A 15159-nucleotide genomic window follows, 5' to 3' on the forward strand; every position below is an offset into this window, starting at 1 on the left:
GAACAAGGAGGCATCTGGTCATAAAGAACGTAAAAATGGCCCCTTCCATGGGAGACCCTTTGGTCCTTGGACCAGGTCCTTGGCAAGCCCACTCAGAGCAGCCCCCACCTATGGATGCCCTTCAGATGACCCAGGTACGGAGGGAGGAGCTCTTGGTAGAAAGTCGTCTGGTGCCAAAGGCCATGTGAGTTAGAGAAGCCCATTTCTGCAGGAGTAGTGCTGCCCTAGGAGGGGCCCTCTCAACCTTTACAACTTACCGCGGCCATCTTCTTCTTTTTCTTCTTCATAGCACATCGCAGTGTATCTGTACTTAGCACTCAGCACTTGACATTTTTGTTTCATGTGTACACACATATGCGAGTATGTGAATATGAAATCTCTCTCCCCTACTAGACAGTCAGCTTCACGAGAACCACGTCTTTGTGTGCTTAGCTCATTACTGGTACCCCGAACCTGGAGCCATGTCTGGCCTACTGAGGCTCCAATCAATTGCTCAGAGGGAATAAACGAATAACAACCACCCTCACTATCATTTCTTTCTCTTTGTTAATCACCAATGATCAGTGTTTCTTGAATTTATACTTTCTTTTAATTTTTTTTTCTGCTAAAAAGACAGAAGTTGCTAAAATGTTTGATAAGTAGTTGGGAATCTGCTTCTCTTTTTCTCTGCCAAGCAAACAAATGACAAGACCCTTCCCTGTTTTTTGGCTTTGATAGGAGAAAGTGTTGGATTAGCTGTTCTCTCTAAATTTACTTTATAGTTCCAAAATATTAACATATAAATTCTAGATGATTGCAACTTTGACTATCTATGCCCAAAATTTCCTTTGCAAATTCTGATGACTTAATGAGTTTGTGTTAGTTATCACAGGTTTAAGAATGAGAGAAAACTGTGTTATTTATGAGCCTTCAGTTTAGAATCACAGCATAGTGAGGATGTGACTTTCTGAAAAACCAATATGCTAGCACTGGCTTCATCTTGACATGAAGCCATTGCTAAGCTTAAATCATGAGGCAAAATGGAAGGAAACAGAAATTACATTTCTTATGACCTGAGTACTTAGGAAAGACAGGGATTATGTCTTGGTCTCTCCTCCTCTCTGGCATTGCCAGGTTCTTACTGCTCACCAAATATTGTAAATTCTGGCTTCACAAAGCCTCTTGCCTACCTTGTCTGCTCTCAGTGGTAACCATAGAGCTCCCCACCTAAAAGGTTACATGGTGTCCAGTCTCTGTCCCTCTCAATCCATCCTTTGCTCCACTACCTGGTTAGAATAGAAGATGCCTTGCCAATGTTGGTACGCAACTGAAAAGTCTCCATGGCGTGCCCACCTCACAGCTATGGTTCCTTCTCTTCCGTGAGACTTTGCAGCTCAATATGGTGCCATCTTTGGTTCTCACTATTTACATATCCCGCTGCTTCTCCCCCAGCCAGTCTTTCACTCTTTATTTCTTAAATCCTCCATGAACATTCCTGTTCCTCAGTCCTAAGCCACATCATTTCCTTTGTGATGAAAGCCATCCTTCATTTATGCAACAAATATTTATCATTCTAATGTGATATATGTAATTAAACACAAATTATTCTATCTTCCTCTAGTGGCCTAAAATATCAGCTCCGTAGTTAGAATGCTGCTTTCTGTCCAGTTCTAATATTAGCTGAGTGATTTTGGGCAAGGGACTTGAACTTATTTTTGCCTCAACTTACCCATTAGTAATATGAGATAATAATAAACACCCAATTATTGATAAGAATTGGACACCATTCCAAATGCGTAGGGATGTTAACACATTTAATCCTCACAGCCATCAGAGGAGAAGGGTACTGATGTTACTCTTATTTCATGGATTGGGACACTGAAGGTGGGAAGCAAGTTACCCCGTTACTTGCTAAAGATCACATGACTGGTAAGGGATGGAGCCAGGCATGTGACTCTGGTGGCCACACTCCTCATCACTATAAGATGCTGTCTCAGGAGGAGGAGGAGGAAACCCTTATACAGTTGTTAAAGGTCCCAGAAACTACTACATATGAAGACCATAGAACAATGGTCAGCACATAGCTTGCCATGCCAGTAACCATGAGCCATTTTGGTTAGTCTCGTGCTCTTTTCAAGGCCGTGCTCAGGTTTGTCTACTCCCTTGAAGTTGTCCCTTATCCCCAGACATCACGTTTTCCAAATGTAGATTTTCTGAGCTATTTATTTGCGTCTTAGGCTATTTTTTTTAAATTCTTGGTTATATTCTTATACTCATGGCTTATCTCTCCATCCAGAATTTGAGCTGCAGATGTTTAGAAATATAGTTATTAACAGAAAAATTGAGGCATAATAAGGCCAACAGGAGATGATTGACATTTAAAAGAGAGCTTGTTACTCACAGTTCCCAAAAGGAGGGAGCACATCATAGCACAGGAGGGTGGGAAGGGAAGGGGCCACAGGAGAAAGCACCAGGGCTAGTCAGGGGGCAGAGGGAGAGAGGGAAATGTGGGCAAGAGCCTTTGTTGTGATTTCCACGAGAAGGAACAGGTGAAGCTGGGTTAGCAAGCTCAGGATTGAATGATTGCAGTGGGCTCTGGGGAACAGCAGTTGTCATAATTGTCTGGGACCTGACCCTGGGTGATTAGGGCAGAGTGACAGTGGCCTACAGGGTGGTTGGGTGAGGGCTCTGAATTTGCTAGTTTGCATTTGAAAAACCCGCATGACAGGTGAAATGTTTACTGTCTCTAGGAGGTCAATTCCTCCAGGATCCACAAGGTCCCAGATATTAAAGCATCAGAAGTACAGAAAATAAGACATGTTACTAGGGCAGGTAACTAGGAAACACTCGTAATGTTTTTCTTATCTCTAATCCTAACTCAGTGTTTCTCAGACTTTGGCCTACAGAACATTTGTATCAGTCTCACTTGAGAAGCTTGTTAACAATGCAGGTCCCTGGGTCCCGGCCCTACACACCACATATCAACATCTCTGGAAATGGAGCCCAGTCATTTGTCTATTTAAAATGTTCTTTGGGTGATTCCCAAATTCTCCATGGTTTCAGAACTATTGCCCTATATATCTTGTCTCTGCTCTGGATGGCCAGAAAGTCCAAACTAAACTCTTAGGAACACAAGCAATTTTCCCAAGTGGAAAACTCACCAGACTCTCATCACTAACCTCCCTGGCTCAGCAAGAGAGAATCACTTCTGGAACTGTCGAGAGCATCCTGGAAGACAGAAAGAAAGGGTTTCCTATCTTGCTTAAGGAGGAGAAAGTGGAATAATGGAAAATGAGAGCTCTAGTCTGGATTGTGGTTGGAGCTGCTGGAAACCGAGAAATAAAAGCAACTTGAAGATGAATTATGTCCCGTCAGGTTGTTTTCAGCAACAGGCCATGTAGCCGTGCCTGTGCAGCTGTGAGGCATCACCATGTGATCAAGTCCCAGTGCGACAAAGGTGAGAGGCCAATTTATGGGGTAGTTTGGACCCCAAATCAGTAGGGCCAATCAGCAGTCCAGATGGGAGCACTGGAGTAAGGAAAGGGTACCTGGAATAATTTCCTCGGAAGAGTGCATTTGGTTTATGTTGGCAATCTTTATGAAAGTTGAATTGCTTACCTCCAAGGTTCAACCTGTTTTAATCCCCTTAAAGTCTCAGAGGAAACTTCAGTAGGGGGATTTTGTGCTGTGTTTGGGACACTGTTTCTGGATGCATGGCCCTTTGGCATGACCCTCCTAGAGTTTCTGTGAGCTACCCACGAACATTGATACGTCTGTCCTACAAAGAATCCAGGCTGATACTCATCCAATCAACTGGCCACAGAGCTTACTGAGTAGATTCCAAATTATGTGAGGCCCACCCAAGTGTGTCTTTTGTTGTGATTTTGCACACAGCGCATGCCCTCACCATGACTTGATTTCCCCCCTTCACTTCCCTGAAAAAGGGCCCTACACTCCTTTTGAAGAGTCCTACCCAAGATGTTGGAATGGGAAGTGGCTGAGAAAGTTTAATGTTGAGGACGTTGAGTAGGGAAGACAACAGGATTTATTACTGGGTTCCTGGCAACCTCCCCTGCTCTTCCTATTTGTTCTGAATTCCTGTTCTTTGTTGTGCTGGCCTGGGTGTGTCCAATGTAGCCCACTCTGCTGCCCAGACCCACCATTCATGTGCAAATGATGGGTTTGGGAAGTCAGGGCAACGTTTGGGTCTGCAGGAATAAAGGTAGAAGACAATAGAGAAAGAAGTCCCCTCTCCTCACTGCAGCCCCTGGGGACCCCTCCATATCTAACCAGTTGCCAGCCCTTCCCAGTTCCTTGCAGTCTTAGCTTCAAATTTTAATATTAAAATCAGCAGCTTGGCTCATTTTAAACTTGAGAAGTCTGTGGGTTTTTTTTGGTTCTGTTCAAAGCAAATGAGCATTTTCCTTTTAGTCTTGTTTAGACAGTGGTTATAAATGGATCTGTCAGTCAGATGGCATGAAACACACAGCCCCTTTCCTCTGGATGATGATACAAATTGTAAGAATGATAATGATGATTGATGGCCACAGAGCCGCCCCATCTTGGCTGCTCCTGCCAAGGGTTGCTAGGGGTTCCCGGAGGAACATTCCTCCTCCTTAGTGAGGGAGGAGCTGGGCACGGCAGGAAGGAGGGAGGCAAATTTTGAGATCTTTATGAGCTCTCCTTGATGTCGTGGAATGCCACCTAGGAAAAGCTGGAATTGGTGATGCTGGTACAGAAATCTCTATTCCATCCACATTCCTGGGGGAACCATGGTCAGTCCTGCCACTTGGCGTCAGGGCTGCTGCGGAGGATGATCCAGGGCTGGTTAGACAAAGAACCACAGTGTGACGTGGGCGTGATGGCCGGCCCAGGAGTCCTGAGGTGCACATCACCCTAAACCGCAGCCGCCTTTCTTGTAAGGTATTTCTTCCCCATCTTGCCCACTCATGGCACTTGCAATGAAGGAAAGCGTGCTCTGGAAATACCAGGTGATGATGAGAATGTTAGGTATTTAAAGCTTTTTCTAGAAATGCAGTTCAGTATTTTATCATCAACAACCCATACTAAGACACACTGGAGGACTCGAGTTGTTGGGGGTGGCGGGGCAGAAAGAGAGTTGTTTCTCTCTCCTGGTCTCTGCTGGAAAGCATTCCCAGGGCCGGGACTTTGACCCTGATGGCTAGGTGACCTTCTCCCTGAACTTGCCCTGACTGGTGTTATCTTGAACTTCTCTCTCTCCTTGGAGAGCTCTTATCCTCTGTAACAGCCCCACCCCCACCCCACTTTGGGCCAATCGCCCTGCCCCACTATTTCACAGCTGTATTCTCTTTTTCTTTCCAATTAAATCATAAGCCATGCAAAGGACACAGTGTCTGTCTTCGTGTCTGCACACTTCACCTCTCAGGAAATGCTGCTGTTGCTGGAGACCAGGCTCTGAGTGTCTGGCAGAAGGGCCCTTGGAAACGTTGAGTAAAGCCAGCATGTTCGTTCTACAGTGGAAGGAAATTCACTGAAGAAAATCTGAGAGTTTGTGGTACGTGATGATGTTGTTAAGGTGCTTCTAAGGATCAGAAGACTTTAATTATTAGATTGTGTTGCTCAGCACCTTTGTGCTGTGTGTTGGTTTTCTTCAGGGTTTAATTTTAGGACATGGCTAAGTGCAAGAGTGAACGGTGCCTGCTGACCACACCTCAGAATTAGGCAGCGTTCTTAGCCAGACACAGACATCAGGAGGACGAACCAGGCTTCCCTCCATGGAGGGGTCTGCCCGGGCAAGACCCAGGCATAGAAGAGAAGACAATGCATGCTCCTTGCAGGTGACCTTGACCCGTGAAGAGGAATTCAAGAAGCTGAGAAGAGAATGCAGGTATTCATCACATAATTACTCATCAAATTAAATTGCTTCTTCCGTAGGGAAGCATGAGAATGTCCAGGGGCCGGGAGAAGCCGGGAGCGTTACAGCTGTGGGAGTTCTGCAGACACACAGGAGGGGACAGGAGGGTCCCGTTTCTAACAGTCCCTGGGTTTTGCCTTGGTCTCTTAACCCACCAAGCTTATTCTCAGAAGATAGGAGGCTGTGGAGATAGTCTACACCCATCTTTAGGAGGTCTCTTTGGGAGTTTCTTAAGGTCACAGAACCAGGCCACACCTCATAAGCTGTGATCTGGTGGATTTGGGACAGGGAGAAGATATGAAATAGTTCAGAGGGCAGACACTGCAGTCAGATTTATGGGGTTCAAATGTCAGCTCTACTCATTTCTGGTCCTGCACTAGCTAACTCAAGCTGTCTTGTTAGAACACGGCACCACAGACTGGGCTGCTTAAGACAGAAACTTCTTGGGGCGCCTGGGTGGCTCAGTCGGTTGAGCGGCCGGCTTTGCTCAGGTCATGATCTCACAGTTCGTGGGTTCGAGCCCCGCGTGGGGCTCTGTACTGACAGCTCAGAGCCTGGAGCCTGCTTCGGATTCTGTGTCTCCCTCTCTCTCTGACCCTCCCCTGCTCATGCTGTCTCTCTCTGTCTCTCAAAAATAAAAAAAAATAAAAAAAAAAAAAAGACAGAAACTTCTTTCCTCACAGTTCTGGAGAGCAGATGTCAGGGATCAAGGTGTCAGTGGGGTTAGATCTCTCTGAGGCTTCTCCTTGGCTAGCAGGTGGCTGTCTTCTCCCTCTGTGTTCACCGGCCTTCCCTCTGTGTGTGTGTGTGTGTGTGTGTGTGTGTGTGTGTGTGTGTGTGTGTCCTAATCTCTTCTTACAAGGACACCAGTGAGATTGGATCACAGTCCACCTTAAGGGCCTCATCTTACCTTACTTGCCTCTTTAAAGATCCTCCTCCTAACAGTCACATCCTGAGGTACTGGGCTTAAGACTAACATATGAATCTTGAAGGCAGAGGACATAATTCAGCCCATAACAAGTACCTTCTCTAGAGCTGTGTTCTCATCTATAAAATGCAGATAACACAGTGCCTACCTCAAGAGGCTGTCCTACTTCCTAATAGAATATTATCTATCATGACACCTGGCCCTGCCCCTGAGTGCCCAGGGGGCTGGGAGCAGAGGCAGTCACCCCCTTTCTCTGAAGCTCTGCCTCGTGGGCAGGATGCCCTAGAGAATTCTCTGGGATTCTTCACATTGAGTGTAGGTCTGTACTATTTTTTCACTATGGGGTGTTTTTTTGTTAGTTTCTTTCTTTCTTTTGGTGGTTTTTTGTTTTGTTTTGTTTTTTTTGGTGCTAAGGGAAACTCAGAGAGATTGCGTTTGCCTTCCTGGGTCAAAGGCTATTACTCTAACTGCCCCCGCTTCCTGTTGCCAGTGCATCCCTGCAGGACCCCTGCCTCCTTCTGCTCCACAGGAAAGAAAGAACCCTTTTCCTGTCCATGTAGGAGACTCCTGGCCCTTTCCTCTTCCCCTACAGGCCCTTATCTCTAAGCCCGGAGGGATTTGCGGGTTGAAGGAAAGCAGCCTGCAGTATTGTAGTTATAAGGGATAGACGTGACTGAGAAACGGGATAATCCCACTTTATCTGCCAGGCACTAAGTGCAATTTCAAAAAAGGAGACGCAAACGAGTCCTCAGAGCCTGATTTTGATATCCACTCTTCACCACAGATCAGAATATCATGCTCATTTGCTGATCTTGGCTTCATAAGAGGTGTGAGCGTGGAGGGTACATTCTATCCCTTTTAGGAAAAAAAGTATAATTTGCTGTCCTTCAAATAGTTATTTTAGACCCTGGATAAAATATTCGAAGGAGGATATTCCCTTAATGAGAGAATTTCATTTGTTTATCTGTTTACTACTTTACGGAACTACATGCAAAAAATAGAACCAGTCCCATGAATGATGCAAAAGTGAACAAGAATGTCTGCCTTCAAAATGGTGATATTTGGTTAGGGGAGACAGATGACACACATCAACAGTAACACGAGAAACTACAAGTAAAATGCAGAACTGCTTAAAGGACGTGCTTATGGGGCGGGCGGGTGCGCCAGCTCTGGGGCAAGGCACCCCGGGCTCCCGAGGGCACAGCCTGGGGTCTCAAGCAGGACTGTGTGCACCCGGGCCAGCGCCAGATTGGGGCAGGGGCGGCAGGCAGGTGAGGGAAGTGTGAGATGTGGGGGCCCTGCGGGTGAGCTCGGAGATGCTGGTCAGGACGGGTTCTGGACAAATGAGAGTATCAGGCTGAGAAGTGCTGATCCTACGGAGTAGGTAGGAACCTACATTCCTCAATGGAGTCCCCGCATGGTACTTCCCTTCTAGGGGGATCAACCTGGTAGTGAGCTGTAGGATGGCAGCTGCCGGTCAAGAAGAAGGATAGGGTCTACGGCAGGATTTTAAGCAAAATGGAGTGAGGGTCTGCACCAGGGACTAACATAATGCAGAAGCATGGTCAGAATAAAAGCCTTTTTGAAAAGAAAGCTTTTTGTTCTGAGGTAAGTCTAGTCCATAAACCAGCTGCCTTGCACACTTCTCTCTCCTCCCCTTCCGCTCTAACTTGGAAGGCCATGGGCTGGGAACGGTGGTTCCCCAGGATGGAAGGAGCCAGATCTTTGAGCAACTGTGTGTAGCACAGTCCTGCCCAATCTCCAGCGACATTATTATTTTTTTAATTTTTAATGTTTTTATTTATTTTTGATACAGAGAGAGACTGAGCATGAGAGGGGGAGGGGCAGAGAGAGAAGGAGACACAGAACAGGAAGCAGGCTCCAGGCTCTGAGCAGGCTGTCAGCACAGAGCCTGATGCAGGGCTCGAACCCACGAACGTGAGATCTGACCTGAGCCGAAGTCGGAGGCTTAACCGACTGAGCCACCCAGGCGCCCCGACATTATTTTTTATATAAGCTCCTGCGTGTGTGCTTTGTAAAGACTAAGTTTTTTTAAAGTTAAAAAATGAAAATTTGATAAAAATAACATATTACCACCACCCAGATGTCATACTTTTAAGAGATTAGGCACATACTCTTGGCTCTTTTCCTATATATGGATATGTGTGTGTGTGTAATTTCTTAACCAAAATAAGATAATGCTGTATATATAACAAATAATGTATGTATGTATTAGGTAGGTAAAGATGTATGCATATATACAATAATACTTATTTTTTCCCAAAATGAGATTTTACTGCAATACTGTCTCTCTCTATATATATCTTCACTCACATATACATACATATATAAACACATAACACATGGATATATGTATCTTTGAAGAAAATTAGCTCAAACTGCTCATACTGCATTATATTTTTTTCAGCCAATGATTTTCACTCCACCATTTCAATAAATTTCGAACTCATATAGAATAACCAGACCATATTCAAATTCTTCCAATTAGCCAAAACATTCCATTTACTGCTGCTTTATCTAAACAGCATGAAATCCAAGATGGCAACTTGTTTTTATGTCCCTTAAGACTCCTTTATTCTAGAAAAAATCCTTTCTAAAATTTCATCGATTTCTTGAAGGGACTAAGCCAGTTGCCTGCAAGATATCCTATTTTACAGTGACTGTCTCTTCTATTTCATGGAGCTTATATCTAAATATTATTAGCTAGAATAGGTCATAGCCAGTCAGAAGACCCATACTACCTGTTTGACCCAAGAGTGGATTAAGGTAATCAAAGTTGGATCTTTCTATGTTCCAGGTATATTTCCCCTTTATGACTACATTCCATAAAGTATTCCTGAATGTACAGTTAGTTCTTCATCGACTTATTCACATAATGGTTTTAACACCAACTGATCAATCTAGAGCTTATGAAATGATTTTTAAAATAATTATATAATTCATTCTATATTTATTATATTTATTAGTTGACTTTTTAAAAAAGAAAATCGTATTTATTTATTTTGAGAGAGGGTGAGAAAACACAAGTGGGTGAGGGGCAGAAAGAGAGGAAGAGAGAGAGAATCCTGAGTGCTGAGCCTGAGGGGGAGCTCGAACTCATGAACTGTGAGATCATGACCTAAGACACCCAGGTGCCCCTTAGTTGGCCATCTTTTGTAAAGTGTCATTTTATCTCATCCAGTGGGACAACTTGAATATTCCAAAATCAATTTCCTACTAAAGACAGGAAAATGCTTACCTCTTTTCCTTTAATTAATGTTTTCAAAGTGAAGCATTATTTTATTTAAAAAATTAGTTTTTCTAATGTTTTATTTAGTTTTGAGAGAGAGACAGCATGAGCAGGGGAGGGTCAGAGAGAGAGGGAGACACAGAATCCGAAGCAGGCTCCAGGCTCTGAGCTAGCTGTCAGCACAGAGCCTGACGTGGGACTCGAACCCATGAACCGTGAGATCATGAACTGAGCTGAAGCCGGATGCTTAACCAACTGAGCCACCCAGGAACCCCTGAAGCATTACTTTAATAGCTACCTCAAATGGTGATAAATTAGTTTTCCTTTATGTTTTTTATAAAAAATTATTGTGAATTAACAGATTTTAATTGATTTGATCCATTTCAACCATCGTAATTACTATGCTTTTTGATTTTTAAATTGTCATGACGAATTGGCAAATGGTCCCTTTTCAAGTGGTCTCTTATGTCCTTTTGATATGACCCCATTAATATTCAAAAGTTTCCTTACTTTCTAGTAAAACAAGGTGGCCCAGGTTCATCTTGGCCCTGAACCAGATAAAAATCAGTCATTTCTCCAAGGACCTCTGTTTCCTTCAGGGGAAATGGTGATAGAGACCAGGTTTTTGGTCTTTTAAAATCACCTTTATTTATGATATCATTTATGCACTATAAAATGTGTCTATTTAAGATAAATTATATGCATGTATACATGACCAGAATCAGTACACAGAACATTTCCATCACCCCCAAAAGTTTCCACCTGCTGCTTTGCAGTCAGTCTCCCATCCCTACCCGCAAGCAACCACTGATCTGGTTCTGTCACTAAAGATTAGTTTTGAGAATGTTCCAGAATATAATATAAATAGAATCATATAGCAGCTTCTGTTTTGTGTAGAGCTTTTTCTCTCTCAGTAAAACTTTTCCCTTGGGGTGGAGATAATTTTTTAAGAACTCAAAAAAAAACCTTACCGAAAAATTGTAAGTATAATCCAATGAACCATTTCAGATTGAGTTACCTACATGATGCCCCATTACTCCTAATACTTCTGTGTGTAATTCCTCTATTACAGCATCAAAACCAAGATATTAATATTGATACATTACTACCATCGAATCTTCAGATCCCATTCAGATTCCAGCAATGGCTCAATGTCAAAAGAATACAAATCAGAATTACATGTTCCATTTAGTTGGCATGTCTTTTTAGTCTCCTTTATTTTGGAAGCATTTTTGTCTTTGTAATATTTTAAGATTACAGGCTGTTTATATTTTATACAATAACCATCAATATATATTTGTCTGAATCCACATCTGGATTTGGATTGTACAACTCTGACAAGAATATCATCGAAGCAATGCTGTGTTCTTCCCATTGAATCATGTCAGGTAGCACAGGATTCCCATTTATCCCATTACTGATGAAGTTCGTGTTGCTCATCTGATGAACGTGAGCTCTCCTAAGTTTTTCCACTGAAAATTTATTTGTAACGGAATGATAATAAAAACACAACATATCAAAATTTGTGACAAGCAGCTAAAGGTTATTGGGAAGTTTGTAGCTTTAGGTACTTATATTTCAAAAATAAAAAGGTCTAAGTCACTGAGTTCAAGAAGCTACAAAAAAAGAGGCGGTCGTGGTGGTGGAATTATACCCAAAGTAAATAGAAGAAAGTAATAAGTAATCAACGAAATAGAAAAAAGACAACTGAAGTAATCAGTGAAACCAAACTATTGGTTTTGAAAATGACTGGTAAATCCGTAGTTGGTTGGATGAAGGAAAAAGGACACGTTACCAATAACAAGAGGGAAGGCTGTGATATCACCACTGATGCTAGTAAAACAGTGAAAGGATACTAAGAGAATAATATTAATAACTTTATGCCAATTAATTCAACCACTTAGGTGAAGAAAACAAATTCTTTGAAAGACATTATTACCAAAACTGTAAAAGGAAGAAAACCGGAAATTCTTAATATACCTATATCTATTAAAGAAATTGAATTTCATTGAATTAAAAACTTTCCCATTAAGAAAACTCCAAATCCAGAAGGTTTCCACACTGAATATCACTAAACATTTAATTAAGAAGTAATGTCAAGCCTACACAAATTCTTTCTAAAAAATGAGGAGAGAACACCACCATGTTACCGTCACCCAATACCAAAACCTGACAAAGACATTTTGAGAATAAAACACTACTAACCATTTCCCTTATGAATATAGATGTAAAAACACCTTACCAACATATTAGCACCATATTATGTGGAGGACTGTGTAATTATCTCATAGATGCAGAAACAGCATGCAAGAAGGCTCAGACTTTGGGGATTTAACAGTATGTACCAAGTCTCTCCACTTTTTTCTGGTTGGGGTTGGAATCTGTCCTTGCCCCGCCTGAGTTCAGCTTGCGGCACCCATACAGTTCCCTGCGCTGCTCATGGAGTTCCTTCTGTACTTGCTGTGATTAGTAGTCAGTAACAAACTCAAGGAGACCCCTATGCAAACTGATGAACTCTTTTTCTTTGTAGGTCCTTCCTGTTCCTTTCCCTGGCCTCACCTCTTCGCATTCCAGTCTCCTCAGACTTCATCTCCGCTTGGATCCTCTTCATCCGCTGTGTGTGGAAAGTGCCTGTGGGCTGAAAGCTGAGGGAACTGTAGGTCTCACCTCACCTCTTTCAGGGGCCCATGGTTCTCCTGCCTGCTGTCCAGGGTCTGAAAATAGCCATTCTGTAGATTTTGCTCCAATGCCCCTTGTGAGATCCTTGGCAAGGGGTTTTGAAGGTAGAATCACAGTAACAATTGAATCAGGGTTCATGAGAACTCAGTTATTGGTGCCTTCAAAGCACAGAATAAATTAGATATCTCTTAAAAATAAATGATTGAAGGGAGCCTGGATGGCTCAGTTAAGCGTCCAACTTCGGCTCAGATTATGATCTCACGGTTCATGGGTTTGAGCCCCACGTCGGGCTCTGTGCTGACAGCTCAGAGCCTGGAGCCTGCTTCAGATTCTGTGTCTCCCTCTCACTCTGCCCCTCCACCCACTTTTGCTCTATCTCTCTCTCTTTCAAAAATAAAAATTTTTTAAAAAGAGAGAATAAAGGAAAGAGAGGTATTTTTAAAAGTAGCTTGGAAGAGAAGTGCTGGAGAGAGACTGAAGGATGTAGAAGAGATAAATTCTCAAATGGTCTAAAACGAAGCCCTCTTACTGGGGAGGGTATTCAGGACAAGAGCTCCATGCGGGATGGGTGCACAGCCGTGAGATGAGAAGTGGTTGGAGAGCATGACATCACCAAGGAGACAGGAGAGAGCAGGCAGAAGGAAGAGAGGGCCAGGGTCAGGATCTTGTGAAAAACTCAGGCTGCATTGAGACGAGGAGAGCCAGAAAGACAGGATAGAATTTCATGGGGAGGTTAGGAGCTTTCAAGGAATGGGCATTAAAAATTGCATCTGGCAATGAAAAGGTCATCTGTGTCTGCAGAAAGCCTTCGAGTAAATTGTGGGGGTGTGACCTTGACTGCAATGGGTTAACGAGGAGTGGGCGTTGAGGAAGTGGAGGTGGGGTAAGAGCAGGTGAAAGAAAGAGAGCTCAGGCAGCTGGAGGGTGAGGAGTAGGTGTCCTTCAGTTAGGGGAGACCTAAGTGAGTTTTTAGCCAAGGGAATCATCTTTCCCAAAGTCCTGCTATAAATCTACCTTGCTAGTGGCGTGGGTGTTTGGATACCTTGCTAGTGGCGTGGGTGTTTGGATAATAGAAATTCCATTTTCATCTATTTATGTGTGTATCTGTTTACTGCCTGTCTTGTTCCAGGGGATCCCAGTTGACTTGATTTTCCACCTGTCTTGGGCCCCCTAGACCCAGGCTCCCTTATGTGCTCGTGTTTCATTGTGCCGCAGAGGATGGCACAGGTCTGTGCATAAATCGCCAGTTTCTGAGGTTGATGTAGGCTATCAAAGGACAGAAGAAAGATGGATTGTAACAGGAACACAAAGATTCCATCTTTCCCTCCTTGGGGAGCATAATCTTAGCCAACAGTACAATGTTTTTCGGCCCAGCTGCTCCTACAGATTGCTGGCTGGCCAGATCAACACAAAGTTCTTCTGTTGGGTCTCTAAGGAGCCTCAAATGGACTGGCCAATGCCATGTCCTGGATCCTGTGATATCTTCCCTCCTGCTGCATTGCCTGGGCCAGGGTCCCTGCAAGGCTGAGTATGTCTCACTCCATTTCTGGCTTCAGAGCTTTGTGGCCTCACTGTCCTGTGGGTCCCTGTTTTAGGTTAGATGTGACATCTGGACAGTGTCCACGGACCAGGCACAGGGTTATCTGAAGACATTGTTACCTAAGCAGATGCCATGCCTCTTGAAAACACTCTACCCGTTAGGCCTTTTTTTACCCAGGAGATCCACACACAGAACCACCTTCCTTCCTGGATCTGCTGAGACAGCTTCAGCTCTGCTTTTAACACACCTTCTCTTAAAAATGCAGGCAGTTACTAAGAACTCCTTTGCCTTCATCTTGTCAAACTCCCCTCTCTGCCCATGTCCACTGTCAGACGTCGAAGCACAAGCCTTGAGAGGTCAGATGTCATCCAGAGCCACACAGGTGCACCATGATGAAGGAAGGCTGAACTCTATGGTCTTGTAAAGGATCTGTATCTTGTCGTGAGATGGCAGGTTCTTCTAAGTCACCAAAGTAGTATAAACACCCTGTATAACCCAAGTCTGTCCTCACAGCCTTGGAGGCGCTTAAGGGAATTCTGTACCTTTGAAGAGATCAAGTGGCTGATTGTCAGATCCAAGGATGTCACTGGGCTGGGCACTCTGAGCTGACCCTTCGTGTCACTGGGCTTTTTAATTTTCAGAGACTGTACAAAGGTACAGAGCGTCCAGTGCTGTACCCAAGTGTTGCAAAACAGACACCTCTTTATTTCAGAATCGTTCATGGTTTATACCTTGTGTATTTCAGGGCTCTTGGTCAGTATCCGCTAATTATTTCTCATCGTTTTCTGTTAGTGGGTTAGGATTATTGCCCCTTATCTGAGAAATGGAAAAAGCCAAAGGTCTGTACTGAGGGAGTGTCTGTGTCCCAAACTGAAAAGAAAATCAGC

General features: G+C 43.7%; 1 long non-coding RNA gene across 1 annotated transcript; it reads left to right on the plus strand.

Moving 5' to 3' along the window:
* Positions 1-5424: 5424 nt before the first annotated feature.
* On the plus strand, positions 5425-12980 carry LOC115271803. The gene is made up of 3 exons (XR_003900098.1): positions 5425-5515; positions 5616-5848; positions 12584-12980. It is a non-coding gene; the product is annotated as an uncharacterized LOC115271803 (long non-coding RNA).
* Positions 12981-15159: the final 2179 nt, after the last annotated feature.

This window comes from Suricata suricatta, chromosome 2, assembly GCF_006229205.1.
Source record: "Suricata suricatta isolate VVHF042 chromosome 2, meerkat_22Aug2017_6uvM2_HiC, whole genome shotgun sequence".
Classification (NCBI taxonomy): domain Eukaryota; kingdom Metazoa; phylum Chordata; class Mammalia; order Carnivora; family Herpestidae; genus Suricata; species Suricata suricatta.